Below are 12,264 nucleotides of genomic sequence, written 5' to 3'. Positions count from 1 at the left end.
GAGACATTGTCGTGTGTTTTACGAGGGCATGGCTTGAGCAAGACACGGCCGAGTGGTGGTGTGAGTGTGGCTGTGTGGGCCACATGGGCATGTAGGTTTTGGGCCAAGCCGTGTGGCCCACACGGGTGAGGCCAATCTGGGCGTGTGGGCCCATGATTCTGAAATTTTCCAAGGGTCAATGGGTCGTTACTATTGACTGTGGGCCTACCGTGGGGTCGGTAAGGCCTAACCAAACCCTAGATTATGTGATATGATATTCTAATAGTTTGCTCTGAGTAGAACACTATTTATGCATGTTTGATTTTCTTCTATATATATCTGATATTCATATACGAGCATGTTAAGCATGGTATTTCTGTATCTGTAATTTGTAATTATGTTTGGGGTGGGAATTGTATATGTGGAGGAAGTGTTCTGTATGGCGACCTTCTCCTATATTCTGATAGATTGGCTGCATTTTATCTGATATGTGTCGTATGACACAATGTGGTGTGTAGGGATAGGTGGGTGTTTTTAACCCCACATGGTGTGATTGGATGGTCGGAGTTGGTGTCTAGAGGTTAGGATTAAGATTTTGTATATCTGTTCTGCATATTTGCTTCTGTTATCTGTATTTGTAAAGGACTTAGGTCTGAATCTAGATCTGACTGTATATGTGATTTATTTCTGTTGAGTAAACACTGAGTTTACGAAAACTCACTTTTTTCTGTCTGTTCTGTTTAGGTAATCCACGAACTTAGGCGGATCGGTGTGACGGAACCTCACGGTGACCACAAGTTCGTAACTGTTTAAGATCATGAATTTTATTTATTTAATTAAGGATTATATTTTGGGAGTTTGTAATTTATGGACTCTTCGGACTGTTTGATTTTATTTTGGTATTTGGATTTTTGTTTTAACATTTTATTTACGATGGATATCTAAAAACATGGTTTTTACTAAAACAAAGGTTCTCCAAAATTATGAATTTGATTTCCAAAAAATAATGTTTTCTATGATTTTTGCTGTAAATTATGTTTTGGCAAATAAATTAATTGAATAATGCTTTCGACAATAGATATGAACGAATATGAGTTATAAAACTGGAATGATTTATCGTAACGACTCCATTTTTAAAACCCTTTTTTGTGACATCTCCATATTCAGCCATAACATCTAGGCCGAGTTTGGGGTGTTACATAGGTATAGAGCCCGAATATCACCGGCGCAAAGCCTACTAGACACAGAGCCCAAATATCTCTAGCACAGAGCCTGCTAGGCATAGAGCCCGAATATCACTAACACAAAGCCTGCTAGGCACGGAGCTTGAATATCACCGGCACAAAGCCTGCTAGGCACATGGCCCAAAATCACCAGCACAAAGCCTGCTAAGCACATAGCCCAAATAACACCGGCACAAAGCCTGCCAGGCACATAGCCCAAAATCACCGGCACAAAGCCTGCTAGGCACATGGCCCAAAATCACCAGCACAAAGCCTGCTAAGCACATAGCCCGAATAACACCGGCACAAAGCCTGCTAGGCACATAGCCCAAAATCACCGGCACAAAGCCTGCTACGCACATGGCCCAAAATCACTAGCACAAAGCCTGCTAAGCACATAGCCCGAATAACACCGGCACAAAGCCTACTAGGCACATAGCCCAAAATCACCGGCACAAAGCCTGCTAGGCACATAGCCCGAAATCACTGCATTTCTATTTCATTAAATATAACTAAATAAAATCCATGATACAACCAATAATGAAATAGTATGAAATATTCAATAATATTAATAGTAACAATATAACGAACTTACTTGGCTAAATAGCAGAAATGTCAAAGTACGTGGGCTATTTGGCAATTTTCCATTCTCCTCAATTTTCCACGCGATCTTGATCTAAATTAATAATTTTATTCAATTTATTAAGTTAGATAGTAAAATAATTCATTTTTGTGCAATTTAGTCACTTTTGATGTTTTTACAAAATTATCCCTAAAGTTTTACTTTTATTTAATTTAGTCCCTGAGCCTAAAACATGCAAATTAACCATTTTTACCCAAAATTGAGCCTAGACGAATACTTATAGCATCCAATACAGCCCATTGTTGCAACAATTTCACATCAAATCATTGTACATTTACTATTTCAACAATTTAGTCCCTAACCGGAAATTCATCAAAAATTACTTAATAAAATACTTTTAAATAACAAATAATATCTCAAATTCATCATTTAATATTTAAAATCACATAGATTCATCAATGGAAAAATTCACAATATTTAACAGTTTCAAAAATAAAGGTATGGGCTAGATGGACTTAGTTGCAATGATCTCAAAAACATAAAAATTACAAGAAACAGAATCAAAATAGCCTTACATGCAAGAATTAAAAATGGTCGAACCTCCCAAGTTGAGTTCTCATGGTGTTTCGGCATGGTGAAATGAAAAGATGAAGAAGAAATGGCTTTTTCTTCTTTTAATTTTGTTTTAATTTCATAAAATCTACCAATTTTCCATTATATAAATCATATAATATTTTATAATTTTAATACATAGTGTCGTTCAATGTCAATACTAAGGGCTATTTATTAAATACATAATGACGTTCAATGTCAATACTAAAGACTATTTATTACATTGGTCCATTCTAATTTAATAATCAAGCCATTAAATCACTAAAATGTTATATTTATTACATTTTGCACCATTTACAATTTAGTCATTTTTAATTAATTAACTATTGAAACGTTAAAGCTTTTTAACGAAACTTTAATACCACTTTAATGACACACCTTACATATTTATAAAAATATTTACAACTCGGTTTATAGAAATGAGGTCCCGATACCTCATTTTCTAAAACCAGTTGACTTTAAGCTCTTACCACTTGAACTTAATAAATCGTTTATAAAACATAAATTATCAAATCAAAAACCTTTTAAAAACCATATTTGACTCATAAATATTAAATAATAATATTTACGAACTTACTCGTCAAATTTGGTGGCCCCAAAACCATTATTTTCGACACAACTAAAAAACAGACTGTTACAGAACCATTGTACACCTTACACAGAATCAATTTATTTAACTCGACATTATTAGGAACACAGGTTTGATTGCAAAATTGAAGGCAATCATTCTTATCAATGCATAAATTTTCAATATCACATTGCTGAGTAATGTTTATCTTCTCCACTAACTTAGCATCTACAATTTGTGCCTCTTTAATTTGATCAAGCAACACAAGATTAATTTTCAACTCAACTAATGGGCTCTTATCATAACAAATACTTAATTGAGGGAACATTGCTCTCAATTCAATTACTGACTTTCAACTCAAAGCATCATCAACAACATTTGCTTTCCCAAGATAGTAATCAATTACACAATCATAATCTTTCAACAATTTGATACATTGATGCTGTCTTAGATTCAATTCCTTTTGAGATAGGATATATTTGTGACTTTTTTATCTGTATAGATATGACATTTCTCACCATACAATTAATGCTTCCAGATCTTAAGAGCAAACACCACAGTAACTAACTCTAAATTGTGCATTGGATAATTGCGTTCAAGTGTTTTCAATTGTCAGGATGCATACACAATTACTTTACCATTTTGCATTAGGACACAACCTAAGCCATTCAACAGAGCATCACTAAATACTGTAAAATCTTTTCCAAATTAAAGTAAGGTCAAGATTGACACTTCTATCAACATGGTTTTCAACTTCTCAAAACTCTCTTGGCACTGGCTATTCCACACAAATGACACATTCTTTTGCATGAATCTCCTATAATTCGACCAAGCCTGTAACACCCCAAACCCGGCCTAGACGTTATGGCCAAATCTGATGTGCCACATTGAAGTTAAAAACCCATGTTTCGTTCTAGTGCTTTAAAAACCGACTTTTGTTAAGCTAACAAAGTGAATGGGAGCTGGGCACCAGGTAGGAATCCGTAACAAAGGAGGTGAGCCATGAAGGCTGCTTAAGTACCAAGCTCTTCTAATGGATCCAATCCTAGACATGCCCACAACCATTGCCACACTTGGTTAAATCGAGTTGTAATTTATTTAAGTTGAAATCTTTGATAAATCGGATAATCGTGGCGTGGTGTTATTTTGAAAACAATTATCATTTTGAAAACACATCCTAAGTCTAGCCCATTTATTAACAAACAGATTAAAGTTATTAAAAATAAAATAATCCCAGAAAAATAATTAAAATGGCCTTATTACAACCCAAAACCAAACAATAATATTAATAAGATAAAACTTATAAAGAAATAAATCGGCTGCTTATTGCAATTAAAAGAAACAGAAATAGCAGTGTGGCCATCTCCGAGTCCCTCACAGCTCCAAACCATCTAAGCTTAGGGATTACCTGCACAGTTAGAGACGGGGTGAGTTTACGAAAACTCAGTGTGTAATCCCAATAACAAACAAACAGTGAAAACACAGTATCAGTACAATCTGGGCCAAAGCCCTATTTAGTCTTGACATATACTGGGCCGAAGCCTTTTCATAAATCATATCATTGGGCCGAAGCCTTTACTGTAAACGGTATGGCCCTTAGGCCCATTTCAATATCACATGTAATGTCAATGGATGTATGCAAGCCCATTTCAATATCACATGAAATACCAATGAATGTATGCAAGCCCATTTGGGGAGACTACTTAACCCACCATCCGCTACTCTCCTCCCGTACCAACCAACACACCATGTGGGGAATAACTCAACCCACCCAACCAATACACCACTGGCAGCATAGCTGCTTTATCATATATCTGGAGGCCTAGCCTCTTTTAATAACTGGGGCAAAGCCCTTTTCGGTAAACTGGGGCATAAGCCCTTTTCAATAAACTGGGGCATAGCCCTTTTGCACTTCCTCCATCCATATAAAAACCCAACCCAATGCATTTATGATTACATCATGTGCATTTCATACATATCATGTGCATATCATACATATCATGTGCATATCATATCAATCATGTATATCATATCCCACGTATCAAATTTATAATTAAACCCTAGGGGTATAATGGTCATTTTTACCTAGGGGCAAAATAGTCATTTTCATATTATAAAGGTAATTTCATAATTTTACCAAATATTAGGGTTTTCCATGTTCATTATTAGTTACTAACCATTCTTATGTTTTAAACAGCGATCCTGGCCCATTTTTAGCGAAACCGAGTTATTGGGCCAAAACCCCCTAATGGGCCCTACATAGCTGATTTAGTCATCTAGACCCATTTAGCCTATTTTCCATAATGGTGTTACAAGTCTTAATGCGCAATTTAACAGGTTTTCATTTTCTACTAATTTTACCCAAATGGGCCCGAAAGCCCATTAGGGCCCAACTTCAACCCCTCGAGGCCCAACTTACCGTAATGCCAAAAATCATTCCCTTACCTCTTCCAACATTCCCGATCATCAACCTGGCGAATCTAACTAACCAATGAGCGTTCGCTTGCTCACAAGTCCTCGAAATGCCAGAATTTTGGCATTTCGGCTTTTCGGCATTTATCGTTTCAAGCTATGAAAAAGGGTTCGTTACACACCTGTTACAGGTTGAAGTTGAAACGTTTCCATAATCAATCACTTACGATAGCCACCACCTATCACTCAAACTTAACTATTACAATATCAATATATGTAAATCCTAAGCATATCAGTCATACGGAACATAAGGGCGTATTCATCATTTTACCATACAAGGGTATTACGGTCACTTTACCCTACAGAGGCTTTACGGTCTTTTTACCTATTAAGGGTATTTTAGTCATTTCATCCTACAAGGGTGTTTTGGTAAATCTACAAATTAAGGGTATTTCTGTAATTTTGTAAATCAGGGGTATTTTGGTAATTTTACAAATTGAGGGTATTTCGGTAATTTCACAAACCAGTGGTATTTTGGTAATTTTACAAACTAGGGGTGTTTTGGTAATTCTACCCTATAGGGGTATTTCAATAATTTCATAATCGAGGGTAAAATGGTAATTTTGTAAATCAGGGGTAAAACAATAATTCTGTAAATTGAGGGTAAAACAATAATTCTATAAATCGAGGGTACTTTGGTAATTTTTACAAGTCAAGGGTATTTCAGTAATTTTACAAATCAGGAGGTATTTTAGTAATTTTACAAACCAGGGGTATTTTAGTAATTTTGTAAATTGAGGGTAAAACGGTAATTCTATAAATCAAGGGTAAAATGGTAATTCTATAAATCGAGGGTAGAACGGTCATTCTGTAAATTGGGGGTACTTTGGTAATTTGGTAAACTAAAGTATTCTAAACAGGGATAACAATACGAATGGGCCTAAAGCCTATTCTCGGCCCAAATAGGCCCACACGCTCGTGTGGCCCTTTTAGCCCAAATCTAGCCACGAATATGAGATTCACCTAGCCTAGTCCAATATTTACTACACAATCAAATAACTTATCCAATTGGGCCCGTAGGCCCATTAGGCTCACATAGCCCCTTTCGGCCCATCGCGGCCCGAAGTAGCCATCCTACAGCTAGAGTAGTGAGAAATACACACCTGATAGGAGACTAGAGTTAATCCACGCTCCGAGCACTCTTAGCCAACGCCCAACCCAAACGAGCACGCCATACAGCGAAAGAGATCAGCCAAGAAAGGTACCTCTACTCTCCTCATGGTTCTCTCTATTTAAAGCCAGCTTCGCATCCCCTCTTATGTTAGCTTCCTGATATGGGATCCCTCCATCATCAGAGTTTAAATTCAACACCAACTATTGCCACCCCCTGTTAGCAAAATAGATACTCCTTGCTTGCCATGGGATTTGAACCCATGCCTCCCCTCAGATGCTCCACATGCTACTTGCCACTAAACCACAAGGCTTTTTGTGTCATATTTTATCCCCAATTAATTATAAGGTCTAAAGGCCAAAGTACAGGTTCCCTAAAAAAAACCAAAATAAATTACAAGAGCTAAGGCTTGAACCCAGGCTCCTATACAACCTTAATGACGCCACAACCACTAGACTACAAGCTTCCTTGTGTCATTTATTTACCACAATAATTTAAATGGCCCTCATCCAAGCATCCAGGTTTTTTTCACTTAATACCAAAATTTTTGCTAAAGCCCAAGTTTAAACCCAAGATTTCTCCAACACTTCTCAAAGCCATTAACCACTAAAGCAAACATTTAATTGTTTCATTTCATTGTACAATTAAATACCTATATACAACCTCCTTACGGACCCCTACTCAAGGCCCAATACTTCTAGGCCCAAATTCGGGGTGTTACAAAGCCAAGGAAGCTTCGAACCTCTTATACATCTTTTAGTGCTTTTCATTGGAGAATAGCTTCAATCTTTTTAGGATCAACCCAAATTCCTTCAGTTGAAATAACATGCCCCAAAACGACCACTTCTGATAATGACTCACACTTACCGAGCTTTCCAAAAGTTACTTCTCATGAATACTTTCAATACGATTCTCAAATGTTTATCATGATCAGCCTTTGACTTTGAGTATACCAAGATATCATTGATAAACACCACCACAAACTAGTCCAAATAAGGCTGAAATATGCAGTTCATGAGATCCATGAATGCCACAGGAGCATTCATCAGCCCAAATGGCATCACTAGAAATTAATAGTGTGTTGGGAAGTGCCCATATTGTAGTAAACATTTAACTATTTTCTATTTATTTTAACAATGAATAAATAAAGTTAATTTCACATTGCACTATTATATCTTTTGTGTTTCTATCTTTCATGTTTTGCATACATAGTGAAATTGTGACAAACAAATACTAGACCGTTGATTGTCTATGTTCAAATTGATGATAAGTGGCATTGTAAGGACATTTACATTGCGAGAAAGATAACTTACTTCAGTAGACAATCTAAACGAGCCCGTAATCCCGTAAAAGAATCAAAGTGAGATTTGATTCAAATACATAGAAGGATTATTATGTCATCTGCAACTCCAATTAGGAAGATGGCTAGTCTTGGCTATCAAAGCAATTGACTCCATAGGTAGAGACATAGATATATTTATTACAAGAATGATACATTGAATTGGACCTAAGTTGAATTAATTTTAAATCCATTTGTGAATTGATTCTCTTGTGATGTTCACGGTGTGACTTACCTAAATCATGAGTTATTCATTGACCGCATATGTAACTCATGTGATTTGATATAAGTAGAGGCTTATTTTTTAAAGATGATCGAACTGATAGCCTATATGTTGGGTACATGACTTGTGTATGACATGACTCTAATAGCAACAATGGAATTCATTACTCGATTAAATAGTTAATGATATTCTCTAATTGGCATTGTATGGATTGATAAATAAAGAATGTGGCCAAGAGTTTCATGTTCTCAAACGAGCAATTTATCACAGTCATTAGTTGACAGTGATCATATTAATCATTAAGAAGACACAATCGTGACTGTAACAACCCGTTTTCAGTGAAATCAGAATAGTGGTTTCGGGACCACAAATTTGAGTCAAAAAGAAAATTTATTTTAATATTATTATATGGTATGCATTATGATAGGGATGACATATGAAAATTTCATTAAGAAAATTTTATTGATTACATGTTTACTTGCTAGAAAGGACCAAATTGCATAAAGTGCAAAAATTGAATTCTAGTTACTAAAGGGATTAAATAGCTATGGAATTCAAAAATTAAGGTCCTTATAAGGAAAATAGACCATTAATCAAAGTTAGTAGATATTTATGATGATTCATCCATGGAAAATTAATTAAAGAAAAGGATCAAATTGGAAAGTTGAAAAAATAAAAAAAGATGATAGGTTAATTAAATGAATAAACTAATTTTATTTTCATTATCTTCCCCAAATTTTTCCATGGAAACCCTAGCTAAGAGAAAGAACTTCAAGCAAGCTTAATTGGGTAAGTTATCATGTCCCATTTTTAGTAATTTTTATATTTCTAAGATCGTAATAACCTAATCTAGCTACTTTGGGGATTAATTTGCAAGGTTATCAAAGTATTAAAATTTTTTCATGGATGAGTATGCTAAAATTTTGAAATTTATGGTAGAAAATGAAAGGTTGTTGATAGATAAACAACTTTTGTAAAGGAAATTTTCATGAAATTATGATTTAGGGACTAAATTGAAAAAATGTAAAATTCATGGAAAATTTTTTATTTTTGTGAAATACATGGACTGTTATCGTTATATGAAAAATTCAGCTAGGCTTGGAAAAAGGATTAAATTGCATGAATTTCATTTTTCGAGCCTACGGACGAAATTGGAATTAATTAAAAGTATAAGGGAAAAATGGTACTTTTGCCTAAAATGTGAATTTGATTGAATTGAATATGAATTCCATTAAATTGAGTTAAATTCACTCGTATATGTAACACCCCTTACCTGTATCCGACGCCGGGACAGGGTTCGAGGCATTACCGGGCTTAAACTCACTTTAAACATACAAAACTGAGATAGGAATTTCCGTCCAAATTTAAAACTTTTCATTTACAAGCAAAATGTCCCTTATATGGGCCTACGAGGCCCAAAACGTACCTTAAGAGTGGTTCAAAACTAAACCGAGAATTTTGGAAACTTTTGGGAAACGTAGAAAATTTTCATACTTTGTAGAGTCACATGCCCGTATGGGTAGGCCGTGTGGTACACATGCTCGTGTGGCTTGGGACACGCCCGTGTCCTCAGCCAATGTAACTCTCTGACTATGACATCATCAACTAAATAAGGTCACACGGCCAAGTCACACGCCCATGTGCTTGGGCCGTGTGGCGAATTAAATTCCAAAAATCAAGTGCAGACTTTACACGGCCTAGGCACACACCCATGTCCTAAGGCCGTGTCCTTCACACGGCTGAGACACACGGCCGTGTCTCTGCCTATGTGTTTACTACTGGGCATTCTGTTTTGCATAATTAGGGAGCAGCGGACACACGGCCGGACCACACGCCCATGGGGCAGACCGTGTGTCACACACGGCCAAGACACATGCCTGTGTGTCTAACCGTGGGACAATTTCTAGGCTATTTTCCAAGCCAATTGCCACCCCTAAACACTCACATACTTATACTCACTTCATGGCATGCAACATGGCACATTTGGCTACTCAAGCATTCACATTTGTGGTTAAATTATGTTTTGGTAATGTCAACATATTACCATTTTAAACTATCATGCTTTCATATTGCATTCCACACCAATTTCATATTTGTCTATCATCTTTACAAACCTACTTTCAAGTCATCACCTTTATTGTCATACATATTAATCATATTTCATAAACCAAACATACATGCCATCCATCATACTCATTAACCATAAGCAACCATAACTACATTAAAGCATAAGCATATTTGCATGCATGCACCAATAATTAGGGTTACAACCCAAATACTCAATATGAGCCACTTCTCATGGCCATATACAAAATGATCATAATACTTTCATGAGCCAACACATTTCTGTAATCAATATGAAACGTAACAAAAAGACCAAGTCCCTATACATGCCATACTCAAAATGATGAGACTAGCTATACCAAATATTCAATTAATAGTGTGATCGAGTCTCCGATGTCTTCCGATCCCCGAGCTAGCTTGGCGACACTATAAGAAAGAGAAAGGAAAGGGGGTAAGCATTAAAGCTTAGTAAGTTCACGTGCAAATAAAATACAACTTAAATAAGTATTAATCATACATTTAACATAATGAACCTAATCTTGCTTTTTATCAAATCTCTTAAACTCATTCTTCATATATATAGTCATATTCTCACCACAAGTTCATCATATCTCATGACATTCTCATGAGTTTGATGTACATACCTGTACCCACTTGTACATAATAACTTACTTTCTCATCTTCGACGTATTCATCAAGATAACTCATTGAACTTCCTTTAGAACTACCAGTTGAACACTCAAAATACTATCGAATACAACGAAATCTCACACCTAAGTGCCTCATATGTAGCCAATGCTACCTCATATCACATATCACGTGTTGCTTGCTTTTAAGCTACTCACGGGTCTACTCACATAGGCTATCGGGTATCCGCAACACATGCCAGACTACATAGCCACTGGTAAAATATAGGAGACCAGTACCAGGATGCCAAAACATGTGCCACATATATCATGAACTCAGACCACAACTCAATAAGTTCAGATCACAGATTTCCTAGTGACATGTCACTTGTATCCTAAACTATTCTTAAGGTTCAAACGGTATTCTTTGATACCACATTTCTGTTGAGCTTGCTCGTAATGTCGATTTTAGTATCCATAGCACCAATCACATAATCATGGAATTATCAAGCATAATTCATAATATAATTTAGGCAATAAACACATGATACACCATCACATTAAATATGTATGTACTTACCATACATACAATATTAAAGCATTTAAAGTATGGTACATGTTGCATTATTTGCAAATCAACTTACCTCAGTATAAAACAATAGAAACGAGCCTAATCCTCATAAACCTTGTTTTTCCCCCCGATCAAGAGCTAAATCACGTTTTTCTTGATCTATAATCCCAAATTTAACTTGTTCAATACACACATTACTCATATCGACCCATAACACATACTTTGGTAAATTACCTTTTTACCCCTAACTTTCCACTTATTTACACTTTAGTCCCCATGCTCGAAAAATGAAATGCATGCATTTTTTATCACCTATGCCTAGCCGATTCATATTCTAACTCATATCAGCCCATATTTCACATTAAACGACATTTCTACTACCCATTTCTTCATCGTTTACAAATAAGTCCTTTTTAGTGTTTTAACTAAAAATCACTTAGTAAAAAATAGTTATCATACATCAAACTTTCATATTCCTCTATTAAACTTCAAAATACAACCATGTCACACATTTGGTCAAGTTTCATACATGAACCCTACTTCAAAATATGGCTAGAAATGGATAGATCATGCTTCAAGGATCTTAAAAATGTAAAGAACATTAAAAACGGGGCTTAGGAGTACTTACAATCAAGCTTGAAAATATGAACAAAGCCCTAGCTATGGATCTTGAAAATTTCGTCTAGTACTTGGAGAAGATAAGAAAATTTTTGACTTATTTTTCCTTTTTATTCTTTTATTAACCAAATGACCAAAATACCCTTAAGGCCTTTTTTTCAAAATTTTCCTATTCATGCCCACTTTTGTCCAAAATTTTAGAACTTGGTCAAATTGCTATTTAAGGACCTCTAATTAATAATCTAATGCAATTTCATGCTTGAAGCTTCTAGAAT

The sequence above is a fragment of the Gossypium hirsutum genome, chromosome A02 (assembly GCF_007990345.1).
Source record: "Gossypium hirsutum isolate 1008001.06 chromosome A02, Gossypium_hirsutum_v2.1, whole genome shotgun sequence".
NCBI lineage: Eukaryota > Viridiplantae > Streptophyta > Magnoliopsida > Malvales > Malvaceae > Gossypium > Gossypium hirsutum.
The sequence above is the reverse complement of the archived record's forward strand: the minus strand, read 5'-3'. Positions refer to the sequence as shown.